Genomic DNA, 20,709 nt, shown 5'->3' with positions numbered 1-20,709 from the left:
AAAAAAATGTATAAAAAAAAAAGCGCATACATAAATAAGCTACAGCGCCAGCAACTGCAGTGCAAGCCGCCCACATACAAAACAGTACCAAATGACCATCATCAGACCATGTTTTGACAATTGTCTTTAGATCCCTACAATGAGATGAACAAACAACTCTTGTAGGAATCCGTTTTTAGCAAGATGGCAGAGGAGGGAGGGAAACAGAGGATAACCAGAACGCTCTCTATGTAATGTATCATAGGCAAGACTATTTTAGGTACATGGGGGTCATGCCTGGAAGGGTACATCAAGCAATTTAACCAATTGCATATTGACTCAAACTAGAGGGGAGTACACAATGGAAAGTGGGGTTGGTGCTGGGTATTTCGAAGGTCATGTGAAAGGAGAACATTTTCTCTGGTCACAATTCTAAGTGTCAGAAGAGCTGAAGTATCTTTATTTTTGGCACATGGTCAATATTAAAGTTATATAACTGTGATGCCTATTTGTATGTTATTCAGCTTATCAAGTCTTGGATGCTGTAGCTATGTGTAGTCAAGATGACAAGTGTACAGGAAGTGTATTGGAAGAGAAAGGTTTTTGAAGTAAAAATGGTATTAAGGTTTTTTGGGATGATGATGCCTGAGATGTCTCATGTGCTTAGGTGCTGGGTGCGCTCAGATCTACCTTAGAAGGTGTGTGAGATCTGTGGGTTTTCCCTGTTACGTGGCCAGTAGGTTAGTGATGTGATGATTTGAATTACACCTCATACCTCTTTAATCCACCACCAGACACTCCATCACCTGTACTTTACTCTTGCATGTTCCTGATTTTCTCCCTTTTCATGAGTTTGCCGTCTTTCTCTTCCTCCTTCCTTCCCCTTTGTGTGTCTTTCCTCTCTTGTTTCGGGTCAAAGTCTGAAGAAATAAAATAGATGTGGGTCTCCAGAAATGAGTGCCAAGGGCCCCACCTGCAACTACAGATTGAAATCAAGCAGGGACACAAAGGTTGAAATAACCTGCCTGGGTTCGCCAGCTGAACCTCCGACATTAACGTTGCGACCTCTGTTGACCACCAAATGGCGTCCATTGATGTCTCATGATCCCAGCCACAGTGCCATGTTGCTGCAACTAGTGGTGGATGTTAAAACTCCTGTTTTTAAGTGTAGATTTGCCCTGAAGACTAGGTTTTATTTGACCGCCTCAGATGTTTGCTGGTAAGTCTGGAGATTTGCAACCACTCGTCTGATAGGAAAGAAGTCACATGCCACCCACACTGTGCTTTGGCTAGGAACGAGTGTCAGAAGACAGGACTGCCTTCTTTTCACAAGTCCACCTTCCTGGCATAAAGATCAATTTTAAATGGATGGAAAAATATCGGGTCATCACATATACTCACCCATGCTGTCCACAGAGCCAGACCATTAACACCCTGGCATCCTTATAGAAACTGTGCCGGGCCTGACTCACTTTCTGGAAAACAAGACGAATACTGTACTAACGCGGGAAATCATAAACTATTTTATTATGAAAACCCTAAAGTTCTGTACCAGTGGGTCAGACTGCAGGGTTACTAATTATCAGGAGAGGAGACATTGTGTATTGAGGTGTCTTAAAAACACATTTCGAGTAAAAACACAGAAGTACTATATTTTACAAAGAATGACAATCGACAAGGAGCAGTGTGGTTTGTCACCCAACATAAAGAATCTTTATGCCAACAATCAACCACACTCTGTACAGTAGAAAAGACAGAAACATGGCAAGTTCGTTTGAAAGACTGTTGGGTGGAAGCCTTTCATGAATTCAAGACAATTAAAAAAAGAAAAACTATCGACAGAAACCAATAAACCTCAAAATGAATATTCACATGAGATAAAATCCAAGGGCCTCCAAACCTAAACAAAAGTGAATTAATTTACTTGAAAATGAATACAGATGTGAAATGAAAACCGTAGCAAAGGTATTCATGGATTTATTTATTTATTTGTGTCTTTTATATAGCGCGCAGCTACCCCAACGGGGTGTCCCGGCGCTTGTGCTCAAAGTACTAAATCCTGTCAGGGGGCGCAGTTAGCAGAAGAGAAAAGTTTTGAGCGCTTTGCGGAACGGAAGTTCCTCCTGGATCTTGCGCAGGGAAATGGGAAGTTTATTCCACTGAGAGGAGGCACACACTTGAAAAGTTCTGCCCCCAGAACGAGCTTTTTTAAATCTGGGAGAGACCAGTAAGAATTTGGAATTAGAACGGAGATTTCTGACGTTGCTATAGGGACGGAGGCATGATAACAGATAGGCAGATCCATGTCCTTTTATGGCCCGATAGGCCAAAGTCAGAGCTTTAAACTCGACCCTTTTGTGGACAGGCAACAGTGTAACTTACGTCGATAAGGTGTTATATGTTCTCGGAGAGAGATGCCGCAAACTAGCTGAACAGCGGCATTTTGAACTATTTACAACCTATGACACAGGCTTGTGGTTAATCCAAGGTAGAGACCATTGGCATAGTCCAGGTGAGATGTAATTACTGCCTGGACTATTGTTTTTCTAGTATTGCTAGGTAAATAGTTAATGAATTTTTTGATCATCCTGATTTTAGAAAAACAGGCGGCGGAGACTGAGTGAACTTGGCTGTGGAAGGAGAGACTAGTGTCCCATCTGACCCCAAGGTTTCTTACTGATTCCCTAGGAGAGGGGGCAAGGCTCAAATCCACCGGCCACCAGAGGTTCGAGTCCAGAGGGGAGGATTGATGAAAAAAAAGAACCTCGGTCTTTCCTGCATTCAATCTCAGGAAGTTGTTATCCATCCACCGAGCTATATCTCGGAGACAGTTTTTCAAAGGATCAAATGTGGTCAGGGTGGAATCGTCGTATGAGAACAGAAGCTGAATGTCGTCTGCGTAAAATGTCATATTTATTCCTGTCTGGGAGAATAGCTCGGCCAGGGGAGAAAAATAAACATTAAATAAAAGAGGACTCAATGAGGAGCCCTGGGGCACCCCCCATTTGAACGGGCGGCTAGTGGAGGTGTAAGGTGGAGTAAACACTTGTTGTGTGCGATTGGACAGAAAGGAAGAAATCCAGTTGAGTGCCATACCCTGGATGCCTAATGATCGGAGGCGGTTGAGCAGGACAGGGTGAGAGACGGTGTCGAATGCAGCGGAAAGATCCAACAGCACCGACACCGCTCTCGAACCCCTGTCCAGCGCCCAACGTACTGAGTCGGCCATTTCTATCAGGGCCGACTCAGTACTATGACCGGATCGGAACCCGTGTTGGGAATCGTGGAATAGGCCGTTAGATTCTAGAAATCCGGCGAGTTGCTGGTGCGCCAGTTTTTCAAGAATCTTGGCCGGGGCAGAAAGTAAGGAAATAGGCCTGTAGTTAGCCGGGTTTTCGGGGTCGGCATTGGCTTTTTTGAAGATGGGAACCAATAGAGCGTGTTTCCAAGATTCTGGGTATACTCTGGTACATAGGGAGTCATTCCAAATGCCATTAAGATGGAGATTGAGGAATGGTGCAAGAACTTTATATTGCTTGGCCGACCAGGGGTCATTAGGTGATCCTGACTTGCACTTGAGGAGTTCTTGAAGAGAGCGGTCTTCAGTGATCTCCTCAAATTTTGAGAAGACTGGAGATGGAACATGAGGGACTGGTGAGTTTTCCCTAGTATCATGACTATCGGAAGTAGGGAAGGAATCATAGATAGTTGCTATTTTCTCCTCAAAGTAATCGGAAAATCGTGTGCAGAGATACTGCAACACTGGGGATTGGTGATTGAGGGCCTGGGGGTCAGTAAAGTTTTGACCGTGTTGAAGATCTCCTTTGCGGATCCATGCGCCTTGTTGATCTTCTCCGCAAGGTAACATCGTTTGTGACTTATGATCATTTTCCGATAATCTTTAAGGGCGGCTCTGTATTTAAATTTGCTGTCAGTGGAGTAGGACTGTCTCAAACAGCGTTCAAGAAGCTTACAGGCAGATTTACATTTGCGAAGTTCATCGGAATACCAGGGCACGGCGGGAGCTGAACGATAAGTTTTTATAGGCCGAAGAGGGGCGATGGAATCAATAGCAGAAGATACCCAGTAGTTAAGATTGGCCAATCGTGAGTCCAAGTCTTAGGCTCCTGGGGGGGCAGCAGAGGGAAGGTGGTCAATTACACAATCCGGGGAGATCTTGCTCCAGTTTCTACCAAACTCCTTAGCCAGTATCCTTGGTCCATCTAGTTGATGCATGATGACCGAAAAAGGAAAAAAATAATGATCAGACCAGATCACCGGGCTAGGCTCACTGATTGTAATATCCAAAAGGTTTGAGCAAATAAGGTCCAACGTGTGTCCAGCCTTATGTGTGGGGAGGGTGATCAGCTGATTTAATCCACAATCGGTCAGGGTCGATATAAAGTTTTTGCTAGACAAATCAGATGTATCCTCCACGTGGAGATTAAAATCTCCGAGCAGGGTGAAAATTGCATAGCGGGAACTGGCTTGAAGCACAAAATCTAGGAGGCGGGGTAGGTATGACGTGCTGGATTTAGGTGGCCGGTATACCAGCAGGCCAGAGCACGAGATATTGGGAGTTAGTTTTATACAAAAGGGCAGTGCTTCAATGGATTCAATTTGATCATAGGGGAAGGACGAAATCGTCCAATGAGATTTATAAATGATGGCGACTCCTCCACCGTGTTTGTCACTTTGCCGGTTGGCACATAGGATATTATAGCCTGTTGGAATGGCTAAACACAGTGCTGGGTTGGTCTCATCTCCTAACCAAGTTTCGGTTAAAAAGAGTAGGTCCAGGGGCGTGGCTAGCAGCCGACGATGGCGGCAGCAAACTAGAGAGGCTCCCGGAGTAAGGCGGCATCCCGCATCAATCCGCATGCCTATCCGCTCAACGAAGAACCCAGACAGGATGTCCCGGGTCCAGTGACCGAACGGCACTTAGCAGAGAAGTTTTGGAGCAGCGGTGCCCTGGGAACTGGTGGAAATGACGGCACCCGAACAAGGCCTTGTGGCACATGAAAAGCAGTGGAGGCTGGGTGAGGCGCTGCCCGGGCGGAAGTGAAGCCTCGGCGGTGTTACCAACCGGAAGTGCTCGTAGTGCAGAACGACCCGAGCAAAAATGGCAGTAGGATTCCGATGCCCCCGCAGACCGTCCAAGGGCAGTAGATATCGCCCCATGACAAAGCAGTCCTGCGGGTAGCGGCAACACTGACGGAAACCGGAGCTGGAAAACAGGTGCGACGATGCCGCCATTTTGCATAGCATACGCCATTACGGGCACAAACTCTCTCGAATAACAGGCTGGGCGGCCCGCACCGAAGTCTCAACAGGCTCGACAACGGATGCTATGAAAACCAACGCGACGGGGGAAGGGGTGCAAACCCGTCTGTGAGGATTCGGCCCGGAAAGCCCAATTACTGCGTAGCCGAGGCGCCATCGAAACTCGGGCGGTCCCGTTGACCACTCTCTTCGAAGAAACACCTGCCAGACCACCACAGGCTGCGTGCAACAGTGAGCAATTTCTTGGTGTGTGAACATGGCGGGCAGAGGGTCTAAGCATAATTCCACCCAAGCTAAGCTTGACAAATTTGCATACGAGAAACAGTCTCTCCCCCAGATGGAACAACGCAAGTCTTTGGGTAAAGGGACGGAGGGAGACGGTGCAAAGAAAGCCACGTTGGAAGATGTGATGAGCGCCCTGGCCCAAGTGCAAGCGACGGTGGGGGCGACAGCAACGGAAGTAACCCTCATTCGGGCAGACCGCCAGAAAATGAGTGAAAGGGTGAAGTAAGTGGAGGTGGTAGCCAAATCCCTGGTGGAAGATGTATCAGATCTGCAGGTGGAAATGGAGAAACTGCGAGCTGATAACAAATCGCTCAAGGAAAAGCTGGACGACCATGAAGGACGCTCCCGGCGGAACAACGTCCGTATCCTGGGAGTCCCGGAATCTGAAACTACGGGTTCTATGGATCTATATGTGGAAGATCTGATCAAGAACCAGCTTGCCCCCAAGGGCCTCTCAAACTTTTTCACTGTGGAAAGGGCCCATAGAGTTCCAGGAGGAAAACCGAAACCAGGGGCCTCGCCAAGACCGATCTTGGCAAGCCTTTTTAACTTTTGCGATCGGGACACCATCCTTCAGGCGGCCAGAGTGGTGCCGGCCATCCAAATTCAAAACTCAAGGATATCTTTCTTCCCGGATTACACAGCTGAGGTATCGCGATGGAGGAGGACATTCTTAGAAGTGAAAAAGACATTGCGAGAGCAAGAACTGCCCTACTACTCCATGTTATTTCTGGCCCGGCTAAGGGTGGTCGCCGACAAAAAGGTCTGTTTTTTTGACTCTCTGGAGGCGACCAGAGATTGGCTCAATGGCTGGCGCACTGCGGGTCCTCAGCGTAGGTCCAACAGAACGAACCACGGACACCGAGACGGCCGCCGAACTGGATCACAAACATCAGGCAGAGGAGGCGCGAGCAAGTCACCGACACAAGAACTTTCTGAGGCTGGCGGAGGGGAATAACGCAGACAACCCATAAACACATTGGACGCTGACTTCTTTTATTGACTACAGTTGCACAAGAGTCGTGGTTGGACGCTGGCCTGGGTGCCCTGAAGGGAGCAGGGATGCCGCCTGCTCGGGGAGACGCTCTCCCCCAACGTGCAAGTATTCTGTTTTTGGGATGGGTTAAGCGCTCTGCTCAGTTGAGGAGGCAGGCTGTTGAAGGTCCGTTAAGCAGGGAGGGGGAGGGAGAGGGGGGGTTGTTGGTTGTTCGTTAGAAATTCAAAACGTCGGTTGAGAAATGGAGTTTTATGTTTAAATACTATAGCTGAAAAGGTAAAATTAGGGGTCCGGGTCCACCACCTGGATTCATTTGTATACGTCTGCATGACCAGAAATGGCGGATGGTCTGATACGTAGTGCGGGGGACACCGAGTCACGGACACGTGGCTCCCCCCTTCGAATACTGTCGTGGAATGTAAGAGGACTTGGGGATAAGGTGAAACGTGGCCTGGTATTGAATGCGTTGAAGAGACAAAAACCTCACCTAGCACTGCTACAAGAAACACATTTGACGGGGGGCATCTAAGGCCCTAGACAGGAGGGGGTATAAGATGGTGGTTCACTCGGAGTTTACTTCGGGCTCCCAGGGTACTGGCATTTTGATTAAGAAGTCCTCGCAATTCATCCCACTGGGCACGAAAACTGACGGGCAGGGTTGCTTCGCAGCCATACAGGGACAATGGGAGGGACGATTCCTTATTGTGGTATCAGTATATATCCCGCCATTCCTTCACTCAATAAAGCTTCCAGCGCTCGGTGACTTTTTGCTGTCCCTTCCCGAGGGTGATGTAATTCTTGGGGGAGACTTTAACGCCACAGTGGACACACAACTTGACAAATTCCCAGCGACAGCCCCGATTGGGGGACCTTCCCAGTTTCAACGATTCCTGACAGCGATGGGTGTAGTAGACATCTGGCAGCATGTCCACCCCCAGGATAGGCAATACACATTTCATTTAACGGTTCACAACAGCCTATCACGAATTGACTACTTCTTAGCACTAGGTGACGGCTTACAACACGTTGATACCATAGACATCCACCCTAGAGGCATATCAGATCACTCTCCAATCACCCTGACAGTTTCTACTCAAGAAAAGTCTTGCAACCGTATATATCCCATTCAAGCATCATACCTTAAAATCCTGAAAGTCAGGAAAACCCTTCAGAAGGTTACAACACAATACTTCGAGGAAAATATAGCCTCTGTGACCTCTTCGGAGGTTATATGGGAGGCTTACAAGACGGTACTGCGGGGGCAGGCCATGAACTCGATCACAGGCCACAAAAGGGAACAAGCTGCCGAACAGTCTAGGCTCGAATTGGCACTTCGCGACATGACAACTTTGCAAGAGACAAACCGGACACAGCGCACACACTTAAACTCCAACAACAACTGTACACGGAACATGCCCGGCAGCGGGTGAAGGGGCACATAACTGATACACAGAACAGGATATATGATGTGGGAGATAAGGCGGGAAAGATGTTAGCCTGGCTAGATAAGAGAGGGGAAGCTCAAGGGGCATCCAACAGGTGAGGGATAGCAACGGTGAAATTCAGACAAACCCTGAACAGATAGTGGAAGCACTGGCGACACACTTCGAGGAAGTTTATACCCCCGGACGGGCTATATCTTCTGACATGGCACGGGCAGCATTGGACAGGATAGAAACTCCGATACTGCAATCAGAAGCAACAGCGGCCTTAGATGCGGCCATAACTAGGGATGAAATACGATTGGCTATACGAGCGCTGAAGCCTGGCAAGGCGCTCGGACCAAATGGCATTCCAGTAGAATGGTATCAGGCCACATCGGAGGAGCTAAGTGCATATTTACTAACCATGTATGAAGAATTCTTACAAAAGGGTAAACTTCCGCTCGATCAGAGAACGGCTACTATAGTAGCGATTCCCAAGCCTGGGAAACCGCAAGAAGACTGCTCCTCATACCGCCGTATCTCTTTGCTGAATGCGGAGGTTAAAATCTTAGCCAAACTCCTTGCTAACCGGCTGATGGCGCATCTACCCGACCTCATACATCTGGATCAATCCGGGTTTATGCCCCACAGGAACACGGCACTGAACCTTCGCAGAGTCCCCGGGGTGCTGGCGAGAGCAGACTTGATCCACGATCAAGCAGTTATACTGGCCCTGGATGCAAAAATGGCCTTTGACCTAGTAGAATGGAACTACCTGTTTGAGGTTCTTGCTTGTTTGGGCTTCGGCTCGAAATTTATATCGTGGATCAGACTACTATCTACGAAGCCGGTTGCACATGTGGTGGCGAACGGCCACATTTCACGAACATTCCCTTTGGGGAGAGGCACCCGCCAGGGCGGCCCCCTCTCGCCATTGCTCTTTGCACTCTCCCTAGAACCACTAGAAATTTTGAAAAGGCAAACGCCATTACTTAAAGGAATACATTGGAAGGAGGGCTGGGAAGACCGGCTATCCCTTTATGCGGATGACATGCTGGTGTACTTAACAGACCCAGAGCGTGGTGTGCCGGCACTCCTGGACCTCTGTGATGATCATGGTAAAATTTCAGGATATACGATCAACTGGAATAAATCAGAAATGTATGTTTTGAAAGGCCCAGTCCCGGTACTGGGCCCTGACTGCCCCTTAAGGTTAGCTGGCTCCTCCTTTAAATATTTGGGGATCCACGTTACAATGGACCCAACGGAATTTGTACAAAAGAATCTGGCACCACCCATGGAATGGCTTAAACAAGACGCCAAGTTCTTGGCGGGGTTGCCCTTAACAATGCTTGGTAAAGCAGCGCTATACAAAATGATGTCCTTGCCCCGCTTTACATACTAGAGAACACGCCGTATCCAAAAGGTGGCAGCAGTGGCATCTGGTTTGCTGTGGGGCAACCGCCGGCGCGTATTGCGCAAGCCAAACTACACAGGGGTTGGTACGATGGTGGAATCGCTTTGCCGAATCTTAAATTGTACTACTGGGCAGCTCACCTTAAGCCCATTAACCAATGGATTCATGCCCCGCAGACTGACCCAGCTTTCCAAGCAGATAGGGCACAACTAGGTACCAATAGTATGCTGGCCCCGCTCTATGACCAACGGCGAGTGCGGAAATTAGTGGGACCCACTAGACTCACCGCAGCGCTGTGGCATACGGCGCTAGCGGCGCTGGGCTGGAAGGGGAAAATAACCAAACTCACCCCTCTCTGGGACACACATGCCTTGGGAAATTTGAGACACAGCAAGGGTTTCTCTCACTGGGACACCATAGGGATATCCACGGTGGGAGACCTGTGGGAAAGAGGAGAGGTTATAACATTTGACCGCCTGAAGGAACTATACGAACTGGGGCCACAAGAATCATACCGCTACGTCCAGATACGTCATGCGTTACTCGCGGCCATCCCCCCCGGGGAGGATATACCAGAATCGTCCCCGATGGAGGATCGTCTCCTCACGGACTTTATGATTGAACGAGTGACGTCATTGACATACCGCAAGCTCATTAATAACTTGCCTGACCCACTGACCTCATTGAAAGACAAATGGAAAGGGGAAGTGGACGCCCTGGACGAACACGAATGGAATGAGGCGCTAGCATCCCCAAGAGGGGTGGGCATCTCAGCCAGGCTGAGGCTCGTACAACTAAAGGTCCTACACAGAGTGTACTACACGAGGACAATACTGCACCGCATACACAGAGCACAACACCCTTACTGTCTTCGTGGCTGTGGGGAGGAGGGTACCTTCTTTCACACAATCTGGGACTGCCCACGCATCCAAGACTATTGGACACAAATAATATGCACTGTGTCACAGACCCTGGAGATTTCTCTAATTCCCGAACCGCGAAAATGCCTCTTAAATGTGTTGGGACCGAACGACCTGTCCAGATGTGGCCAACTTTGGGTTACGTTGGGCATGATAGTGGCCAAGCGGGAAATCGCACAGCGCTGGGGGCGGCAGAACTACCGACGAAATCACAGTGGTGCATGAATATTTATAAGATAATGGTGACAGAGAGGGCGGTATACTTGAGTCGTGCATGTCCAGGGATATGGAACAAAATATGGACCCCATGGAATGTGTATAGAGGGGAAATTTGTGATCCTCTGCCGGAGGATGACCCGTTGGAGTCAGATGAAGAGGGGCAAGAAGGCTGAGGTGCCATGAGGGTGTTGCAGAGGGGAGAGGCCATCGGGAGTGGGAAAGGGGCCCGAGTCCCGAAGGATAGGTAGTGTGTGTAGACAAGGGTGAGACTTGTGGAAAGTCCCGTGCAGGAAGCATAGGCGTTACCGACCTTTCAATATATGTTTGATTCAACGGTTATAAACAGTGGCACGTACTGTGGGGTAGCCCTTAAATTCAGCTAAAATAACACTAATTACTCATTGATGACCGCAATGTGATTTCTTTGTTGTTTTTCTTTTTGTTGTTTTCATAAAAAATAGAAAACTAAAACCACTATTGATTAGCAACATATCGCTAGTTATGTGCCTTTCACTTTGCCTTATGGTAAACATTTTTCTTCTAAGCAACGAAACCAAAATATGGACTTAATCTGGTGCAATATATCCAACGTTGAATGATTGCGGCCGGCCCTCTGGGTTGTAGGCCAATGGCTGTGTAATTTTATAAAGGTACAATAAAAGTTTTTAAAAAACAAAAAAAACAAAAAGAGTAGGTCCCATTTTTTATCGTTAAGGGTCTGAAAGATGTCCAAGGAGTGTTTCACAAGGGAACGACAGTTAATAAGTCCCGCCTGAAGGGTTAGGGTCTTTTGGTTAATCTGTGGCGAGGAAGGGAACTTTAAAAGTGGGCATTGATGCGCTGGTGTGCTTCGCTTCTGTCTAGGGCCACATGCTTTGCAAGGGTAAGACTTGGCAGGTAGATCAGGGGGGAATGGAGAGAAGGTAGGGGCACTCCTTTGGTCTGAGGGAAAGCAGTTTCTGCTTGTTATACGAGATGGTGTCTAAGGGGCCAAAACCTGCAGCATCTCTGGCCCTGGCCGCGGAAATGTCGCGGACGGGCGCAGATGGGCTTGCCTTTGGCGCGCCTTGGGCACGCCGCCGGCGCGCCCGCTGCTCGGCCGGTTGGACATGGCCATCTAAAGCGGATGAGGGTGGAAGGGAACAGGTTGCTGCACCTCTACCCATCGAATTCCCCCAAGATGGCGGCTATTATGATGTCAATATCCTGTGGCAGCACCTAAATGGGCTGCGGGGGGGGGGGCAGCAATGAGGTAGACACACCAGCTCTTCAGCGAGGATCAGGGATTATGTCACTTTACTTTTTAAATGCTGGGCACAAGTTGTGGGGGTGTGGTTAATTGATTTTTTTAGAAAAAAACATATGAGAGAAAATAGATGTAAAACATGGAACTCAAGTGGACATACCACCTGGTCAATGAAGATGAGCCATTGATTCATAGCAATACTTCCGTATGTTATGACATTAACTTTTAGATGATAGGATGGAATCAAGGAGGGTCCATAGTTAGGTTAAAAGATTAGCTTTTCTTTTCCCGGTCATTGTTGAACCACAACAACCTTGAAAGATTCCCATGTCTACACTCTATGAGGATCCAGTCTTTTTCTACTAAGTATTCATGAACTATAAAAAAGTGATGATGGAATACTTTCATTAGTCACTGGTAATTACTTAGGCCACATCCTAGTCTATCATTAATTTGCACACCATGCCACCTCAGATGTACCCAACTATATGTAAATCAGTCTTGACCCTGCTAAGATTTTCTAACTGGAAATTCAGGACAGAAATGTGTCTTTACTTGCCTTAATGTAGACACACCTTTGCCGAGTACCAGAGTCTCATTGTAACCTCTCCAAACTCGGTGTGGTATTCTCCTTAACCTTTTGCCTCCATCCCTCCAGTTTTGCTGGATTTGGTTTTGTCGGCTTTAGTACAGGGAACATCGTTTACCTTGCATGAGATACATCATATGCCATTACAACACGGTTGTTACAACAACTGCGTTGTTACATGGCTAACCATTACAACTCAATCATTACAACAACTTGCTGTAGGGGGCAGAAAGTGTTGGATTTAAAATACAACACCTTCCCTACTGTTGCACAGACTGGAGTTGGAATAGTAAATTATACTATTCCAACATTCAGAGCCCTCTACAGCAAGTCGTTGTAACAACTTACGTTTTATTGGTACGCGATGTAACAAGGCGATCGCTGTAACGACTGTGTTTGTAATGGCATGCGATATATTGCTTGCGTTGTAACGTGTCCTATTCCTGTAGTACACTTTACAACTGCCAACCAGTGTTAATGTGCTTGTGCTTTCTCCCTAAAACATGGTAAAAATTGGATTACACCTGATTGGGGCATTTAATTTACTTGTAAGTCCGTATGATATGGTACTGTAGGTACCCAGGGCTTGTGAATTAAATGCTATTAGTGGGCTTTGCAGCACTCATTGGGCAACCCATTCAGGTAGCATTTTTAAACATCTCATTACACTTAATAAGGGCTAAACTGTGATTTGGAAGCAGATAAAAATATGCTGTTTAGACTCACATAAATTGTAATTTAAAATCTGCTTTAATGGTAAAGTTGTATTTTAAGTCTCTATTCCGAAAATGATAATTTTAGAAAGTTGGCACTTTCTTGTGCTCACCATTTGTGCCTTCTGTCAGTGTCCTGGGTCCCATGACTGTGAATGGCTCCACTGTTGGGGTTTGTGTATTCCTCCCACCCAGTTATACAAACAGGACTAGGTGTAGGCAGGATGAGCCATCCTTTCAGGTTTGCTGGGGGCAAAGATGGTCTCTGCTCACTGTTACTTGAAAGAGCTTCCCTCCAGAACACACCAAGACACCTGACAATAGCCTTTTCTCAGATCAGATTTCATAGAGCCAGACAAGCGAAGAGAAGACATTTCAAGAAACAGATGTGGGGTAGGACAGGGGGTCCCCCACACACAGGCTGCCACCAAGTATAAATATTGGACACTCAGGCCAAATCTTCAGAATACTGCAGGATCTGTGGACATTACTGAAGAAGGTTTGTCATGCTGCTAGAGGATTGGCCTGCTGCTTGAAGATAGCCTTGATGTCTGAGAAGGAAGACTGGACCAACGTACCTACATCCCAGGCTAACCTGAGTGACTCCTGTGTGAGCTACAGGCTCCAGAGATCTCCCTGCAACTGCCAAGATTACCTGCTGCACTGGAATGGATTTCACCTGCAACTGGACCTGCCTGAGCCCTTCGGGACTTTTTGGGGGTGAGATCCTCATCCCCAAAAGGTTCTGCCCATGTTCTGAACCCTTGAGGCGCATCGGTTTGCGCTCCTGCAAAAAGGAAAAGCTGTACAGAAGTATGGGCTCTTAGGGACAGCAAACAGGCCTGTTGGCACCAAGACTCTGCCGCCCGTGACGACAGCCAACGGGAAGGTCTGGTGAGACCAGCTCTTCGAGCTACAGCAACCACCAGAAACGACCAAAAATGTGAGATCTTAACTTTGCGCTACAGCAACGACAGCCCCTTGTGACCACCAGCGTGAATCTCCAGCAATGACTGTCCGTGACGCATGGGGCCAGATTGCTGTGCTACATGTACGACTGTCGATGATTCCTGGCCTGCTCTTCCTGCTACAGCGATGACCATCAATGCTCTCCCTGCTCTTTGCGGTCTCCTCCACCGTGAACAGAAATTTGTGCCAGCTTTTGAGACAGTAACTATTTCAGCAAGACTAACCTGGTCCCTGAATCTGGTCGGTGCTTCTTCACGGTCTGCCTCAACTTGTGACTTTTCCCTAGGCTTTCATGACCAGTTGACCCTGAGTTGCGCTATGTGCTTTTAGGCTCTATTTCTAACAAAAATGTTAAACTTGCATATCTCCGGTTATCCAGATAGGATTTTCGTTTTTCTGGTATCATTATATTTACTAAAATGTTTCTATTTTTCTAAATTGGTTTGGGATTCATTTTGTGTGGTGATTTCTCTTTGTTACTGTTTGTGTGTTGCATAAATACTTCACTCATTGCCTCTGACTTAAGCCTTACTGTTTTGTGCTAAGTTACCAGAAGATTACGCACAGGATAATTTAGCGACTTTTATGGTACAGCCTGACAAGGTTTGTGGTTGTTGCTCTAGTGGGGCTTCGCCTACCTTCAACGAATAGCCCAATTTCTTACACCATGCCACCACAGTTTGGACCCAGCCATATGCAAATCAGTCTTGACCCTTCTCTCATCGGAGCAGTCCAGCTAGAACTGCCAGCCTAGGTCCTCCTTAAACTGGAACGCAAGCAACCTAGGAGCAGTATCACCCTAATTGGGGCTCATCAGCCAGGTTTGGCTTTGTTCCAGTGACATGGTGTTCCCTGGTCCCACATCTGGTCATACCCGTCCCATAGGGCTATATAATTAAGTATACACAATGTGATGGATGGGATGCTTGAGTTAATCTCAGACAATGGCTATTACTCAGGCTGCATCCCAGTCCATTATTATTTTGCACACCATACTACCTCAGTTTGGACCCAGCCACATGCAAATGAATCTTGACCCTGCGCTAATGGGAACAGTCCTCCCTAAATGGCCAACTCAGACCCTCCTAAACCAGAACACAAGCAACACAAGGATCAGTTTTGCCCTAATTAGGCATCAGCAGCCAGGTATAGTTTGGCCTAAGTGAGTCAATCTGCTAAGGACCCACATCTGGACATACCCGTCCCACTTAGCATGACAGACTGAAGCTTACAAAAAGTGATGAATGGAACGCTTGACTTCATTTCCGCCACTGGTATTTACTCAGGTCTGCATCCCAGTATATAATTATTTTGCACACCATGCCACCTCATTTTGTACTTTTATGTAAACTCTTTTATATACTTAAGTGAGCATTCATGAGCAGCCACCCTCTTCATTATCTGAGCTCCTGCCAGGTCTGTTGTTGTCACCATTTTGTCCTGTTGAGCCTCATAAGACTCCAATACTTTGGCTTAATAATAGGTAATAATAATGAAGTTCCATTTGTCATAGGGACTTTGCAAATCTTAGTATTGGTAAATATAGGCATGTATGAATCCTCTTTTGCACTGTTTTCAAAAGATTGTGCCTGGGGTCACGTAGTCACCACTCATCTTTTATCTTTTCTTCTACCTCTCACAGCTTTAAAAATATTTATTTGAATTTTCAGGTAGCACATAAGCACAATTTCAACTTCTGTTTCCTCACACAGTTTTGTACTGTCTTCTAGTACATGGATGCCTTTCCTGTTGACTAAGGGCCAAGTTGGCCCTTTGTCTGAGGCATTTAGGACGGTGTAGGCCTTTTAGTACAGTAATCTTGTACTCTACTTCTCTTCCTAAAGGGTCATATTTGTAGCCTTCTGTTTAACAAATTAGGATCACCTTCTCCCCTGCACTTCATTTTCCTTACAGGAAATTACTTAATTTCAATCCATTTTCGAGATCCAAGGGGTATTGCTTAATATAGTTCACCAGAATTGTTATCATCCTCTCACACTGCCACCATTGTAATATCTTCTTGAATTGTGAACATATATTTGTTGATTTGAACTCATCAATGAATCAGGGTAAAATAGAGTGAGATCATAGTGGTATTTATTTACAACACATTCCCTTAGATAGTTGTGGTGAACTGAAACTCCCAGCTGCAAGTAAGTATAGTGCTTAGAACCAATAAGCACCTATGGGGGTTATCTGGTCATGCTGGACTGGGGCAAAGTCAAGAATTTAGGCCGACCACGATGGAGAGCGTGCTAGGTACAGGAGCCACAAAAGGATTGCTGAATAAAGTACCTTGATCCTGGTTGCAACAGCCAGATCCAGGGCACAGCCAAGCAATGCGTCCGTGTCGGTCCCTGGAGTCGAGGTGATGCATTGATTTTTCCCACGCAACAATGATGATGCACCTGTTCCGAAGGCAGAACACAGAAGATGAGATGGGTTGATTCCAAAGCCGATGTGCAAGGTTTCCCCACGCATTTCAGGGGATGCGTTGATCTTCTCACACTGCAGCGGCAGCAATGCGGCCATTCTTATGCATCGCCCCTTGAAGCAATGTGCTGGTTCTGAGTGCAATGCATCAGGCCTGTTCACACAACAGTGTTGATTATGCTCCACACAGAAGAGGATGTTTTGGGTCCACTGTAGCAAGCACAAGGATCCACTTCCAATGGACCAGGCACAGGAGAAGTTTGATATCCTTGAGTCTCAAACCAGGAGGCAAGCCAGCATGGCCTTGGAGATCACTTAGTGTTCAAGCAAGAAAGCAGTTCCTCCTCAGCAGGGGCAGAGGGTAGCAGGGCAGCACAGCAGAAAAGCAGTTGTTCCAGAGCAGCACTCCACCAGAGTGGTAGTCCTTATAGCAGAACAGCAGCCCTTCTTCCTTGCAGAGTTTCTTTACAGGTACAGAAGTGACTGATGTGATAGGGCCAGAGACCCTGTACTTATATCCAGTTGTGCCTTCGAAGTGGAGGTGACTTCTGACTGATGAGGGGTGTTAGTCCAAAACCGGTTCTAGGATGCTTGTTTCTGGTCCAGGAAGGACCTGACTTGGCAGTTTTGGCTGGACTGTCATAGAGGAGCAGGGTCAAGAATAATTTTCATATGGCTTTGTCTAAACTAGGATTGGATGGTAAGCAAAAGAATGATGGAGTTAACCCAGATCTCTTGACTGGGGGTGAATGTTTTATTTGTTCCGCATTCTATCCATCATTTGTATGTAATTTTCTTTCTCACCCTAAGTGAGCTGGGTATGCCCAGACATGGTTCCTGGGCTCTCTGCGCCACTGGAATCAAGCTAACCTGACTGATGAGGGTGATACATTGAAACTGGTCCTAGGATGCTTGCTTCTGGTCCAGGGAGGACCTGGCTTGGCAGTTCGGGCTGGACTGTTCCCATGAGGAGCAGGGTCGAGATTTGATTTGCATATGACTGGGTCCAAACTGGGGTGGCATGGTAGGCAAAAGAACAATGGATTTAACCTAGATCTCTTGACTGGGGATGAATGGTTGATTTATTCTGCATTCCGTCCATCATTTGTATTTTTATCTTTCTAAAAGTGGCATTTCTAAAATACTGATGTTAAACCCGACTTTGCCAGCATTAAGTGTTTATCATTACAATTCCAATGATATAAAACATGATGGAGCAACTCATTCTCAATAAGGAATTACACTTAAAGTGTAATAAGGAATTCCCAATGTTAACCTATGAGAGGGGTAGGCCTCACAGTAGTTAAAAACAAATGTAGGTGTTTTTAAATACCAGAACATGCAAAGCTTTAAGGCTTGCCAAGGGGTTTTAAATGCCAGGTTGACATGTCAGTGTAAACTGAACACATAGGTTCTGCAGTGACAGGCCTGAGGCATGTTTAAATAGCTACTTGTTTGGTTGGCACAATCAGTGCTGCAGGTCCACTGGTAGCATTTAATTCACAGACCTGGGACATAAGTAGTGCACTCTACTTGGGACTTACAGGTAAATAAAATATACCAATTGTGGATAAGTCAATGAAACTATGCTTAGAGGAGAAGCACAAGCTCTTAAGCACTGGTCGACAGTGGGAACGAGCTCAGAGTCCTAAGGGGGGAAAAAATCAGAAAGTGGAGGTACGAAGGCAATACGTTTGGAAAAGGGAACCTTAAGGCTGTCAGGTCTAACATGAGTCTCCCATTTGAAAGTGGGGAGAACTACCTATCTTCTAGGGAGATCTAATCACTAAGACGGAAGAACCTGGAAAGACCATCAGCATTGACGTGGTCTACCCTAGCTTTGTGTTCCACCGTAAATCCCGTTCCCTGAAGGGAGATGGACCCCCTCAACAATTTTGGATCCTCACCCCTTATTTGCATTAGCCACGTGAGGTGCCTGTGGTATGTTTGAATAAGGAAGTGAGTCCCAAACAGGTATGGTCTCAACTTCTTCAGTGCCCAGACCACAGCAAAGGCTTTCCTTTCAATATCACTACACCTCCAATCCATGGGAAGTAACCTCCCAGAGATGAAGGCTACAGGTTGGTCTATGACTTCTTCATTAAGTTGTAAAAATACTGCCCCTATGCCAATGGGCTGTGAGCCATATCTCTGAACAATAATTCCTTGGAAAAGTCAGGGTCCTTGAGCACACAGGCTGTGCACAAGGTCTGCTTTAGGGAGTCAAATGCTTTTTGCCATGCCTCTGTCCAAACGATTTTCCGGGGCTGCTTCTTCAAAGTCAGCCTTATCAAGGGGGCAAAAATGGTGCCATATTCCTTGACAAAGATCCTATAATACCCTATGAGGCCTAAGAAGATTCTCACCTCAGTTTGGGTCTTGGGGTCTCCCATACCATGATAGTCTCTATCTTGGCCTGGAGGGGCGGCTCCTTACCCCTCCCCACCAGGTTTTCTACTTCCACCACAGACCCTTTCCCTGTCTGGCACTTACTGGGCTTGACAGTCAAGCCTGCCTGATACCGAGCCAGAAGCACTTCCTGCAAGTGAAAAAGGTGGTCCTAGTTGTACTGAAGACTGCAATGACATCAAAGTAAGCAGCACTGAAGGCCTTCATTCCAGCCCATACTTGGTTCACGAGCCTTTAGAAGGTGGCAGGAGCATTCTTGAGTCCAAAGGCCATCACTCTAAATTGATACTGGCATTCTGGATTAGAGAAGGCTGATCTCTCCTTGGCTCCTTCAGTTAGGGCAATCTGCCAGTACCATAATGAAAGCTAAAAGGTACTTAAGAACTGGGCAGCCCCAACCTGTTTGTCAGGTAATCAGCCTATGGGATCGGATGAACATCAGTTCTGGTGACTGGATTGAATTCTGTAATCCACACAGAACCTGAGTTTAGGTGTGGTGTTCGATGGCCAGACGTTGTTCCTGGGAGTCTTGAGATCCACCAGGTAGGTGACCTCCCCCTTCCTCTAAACCATCTCACATGGCTTTGTCCAATGTTCTTAGAGGGCCCTGGACTCCATGAGTTCCATCACCTCACACTTTCTGTCCAGGTTGTAATTTCACAGGGGAAGCCATTTGGTCATACCACTGCTTCACTACTTCTTGGCTGGCCTCTTAGTTGTCAGAAGCTTCTTCCACAACTTACCCATTTGGCTTCTGATGGCCGGCATGTAGTTAACTACATCTTGGGGAGTTTTTCTGTGAGCTTGATCCCACCCTTCCATCACCAATCTGAGAGGGCCCCTTACAGTGTGTCTATACAGAAGCTCAAAGGGGCGAAAGTCAACTCCCTTCTGTGGCACTTCCTTGTAAGCAAAGAGGAGGCATGGCATGAGGATATCCTGTACATGCCTTGAGGCCTCAGGAAGGGCTTTGATCATGCCCTCAGGGTCTTGTTGAACCTTTAAACAAGCCCATTGGTTTGTGGGTGGCTAGGGGTGAAGTACCTGTAGGTCATTCCATGCTCCTTCTACATTGACTGCATATAAGCAGACATGAAGTTGGTGCCACTGTCAGATACAAGTTCCTTGGGAAAACCCAGTGGTGGAAATCCCCATTAGGGCCTTAGCCAATGCAGGTGTAGTTGCAGTCCTCAGAGGTATGACCTCTGGGGATATTGTGGCATGGTCATCCAGTACCAAGATAAACCTGTTGCCAGAGGCTGTCTGGGGGTCCATAAGGCCAACAATGTTGATGACAACCCTCTCAATGGGTGTGCCATGACAGCTATGGGATTAAGGGAACATTTAGCCACTAATATCAAAAGAAATTATGAGAGGGACCCCTCTGACCCACCAGGGGATTAGGGTACTACTAATCGGTAGAGGAAAGTTCCCTTGGTGAAAAAAATAGGTTAAAAACTAAGGGGCATATTAGCAAGTATCTCGTTAAAATTATCGCCATTTTAGAGGCAGGAAACTGCTTTTAAAACGGCGATAATGGGCTTTCTAATGTGGGTTATAGAATTCCAATAGAAGCCCAGGTTAGATGTCCTGCACATCTAATCTGTGCTTCTATTGGAATTCTATAACGCATATTAGCAAGCCCATTATCACCGTTTTAGCAGCAGTTTTCTGCCACTAAAACGTCGATAATTTTAACGAGGTTCTTGCTAATATGCCCCTAAGTTTTTACTATTCCTAGCAGAAATACGAGCACATGTGTTAGAACATATACACAACTAAAATAAAACCATAACAACTGTTAGATTTGGTATACAAAAGATTAC

This window comes from Lissotriton vulgaris, chromosome 7 (genome assembly GCF_964263255.1).
Source record: "Lissotriton vulgaris chromosome 7, aLisVul1.2, whole genome shotgun sequence".
Classification (NCBI taxonomy): Eukaryota; Metazoa; Chordata; class Amphibia; order Caudata; family Salamandridae; genus Lissotriton; species Lissotriton vulgaris.
This window is presented reverse-complemented; position numbering follows the sequence as displayed.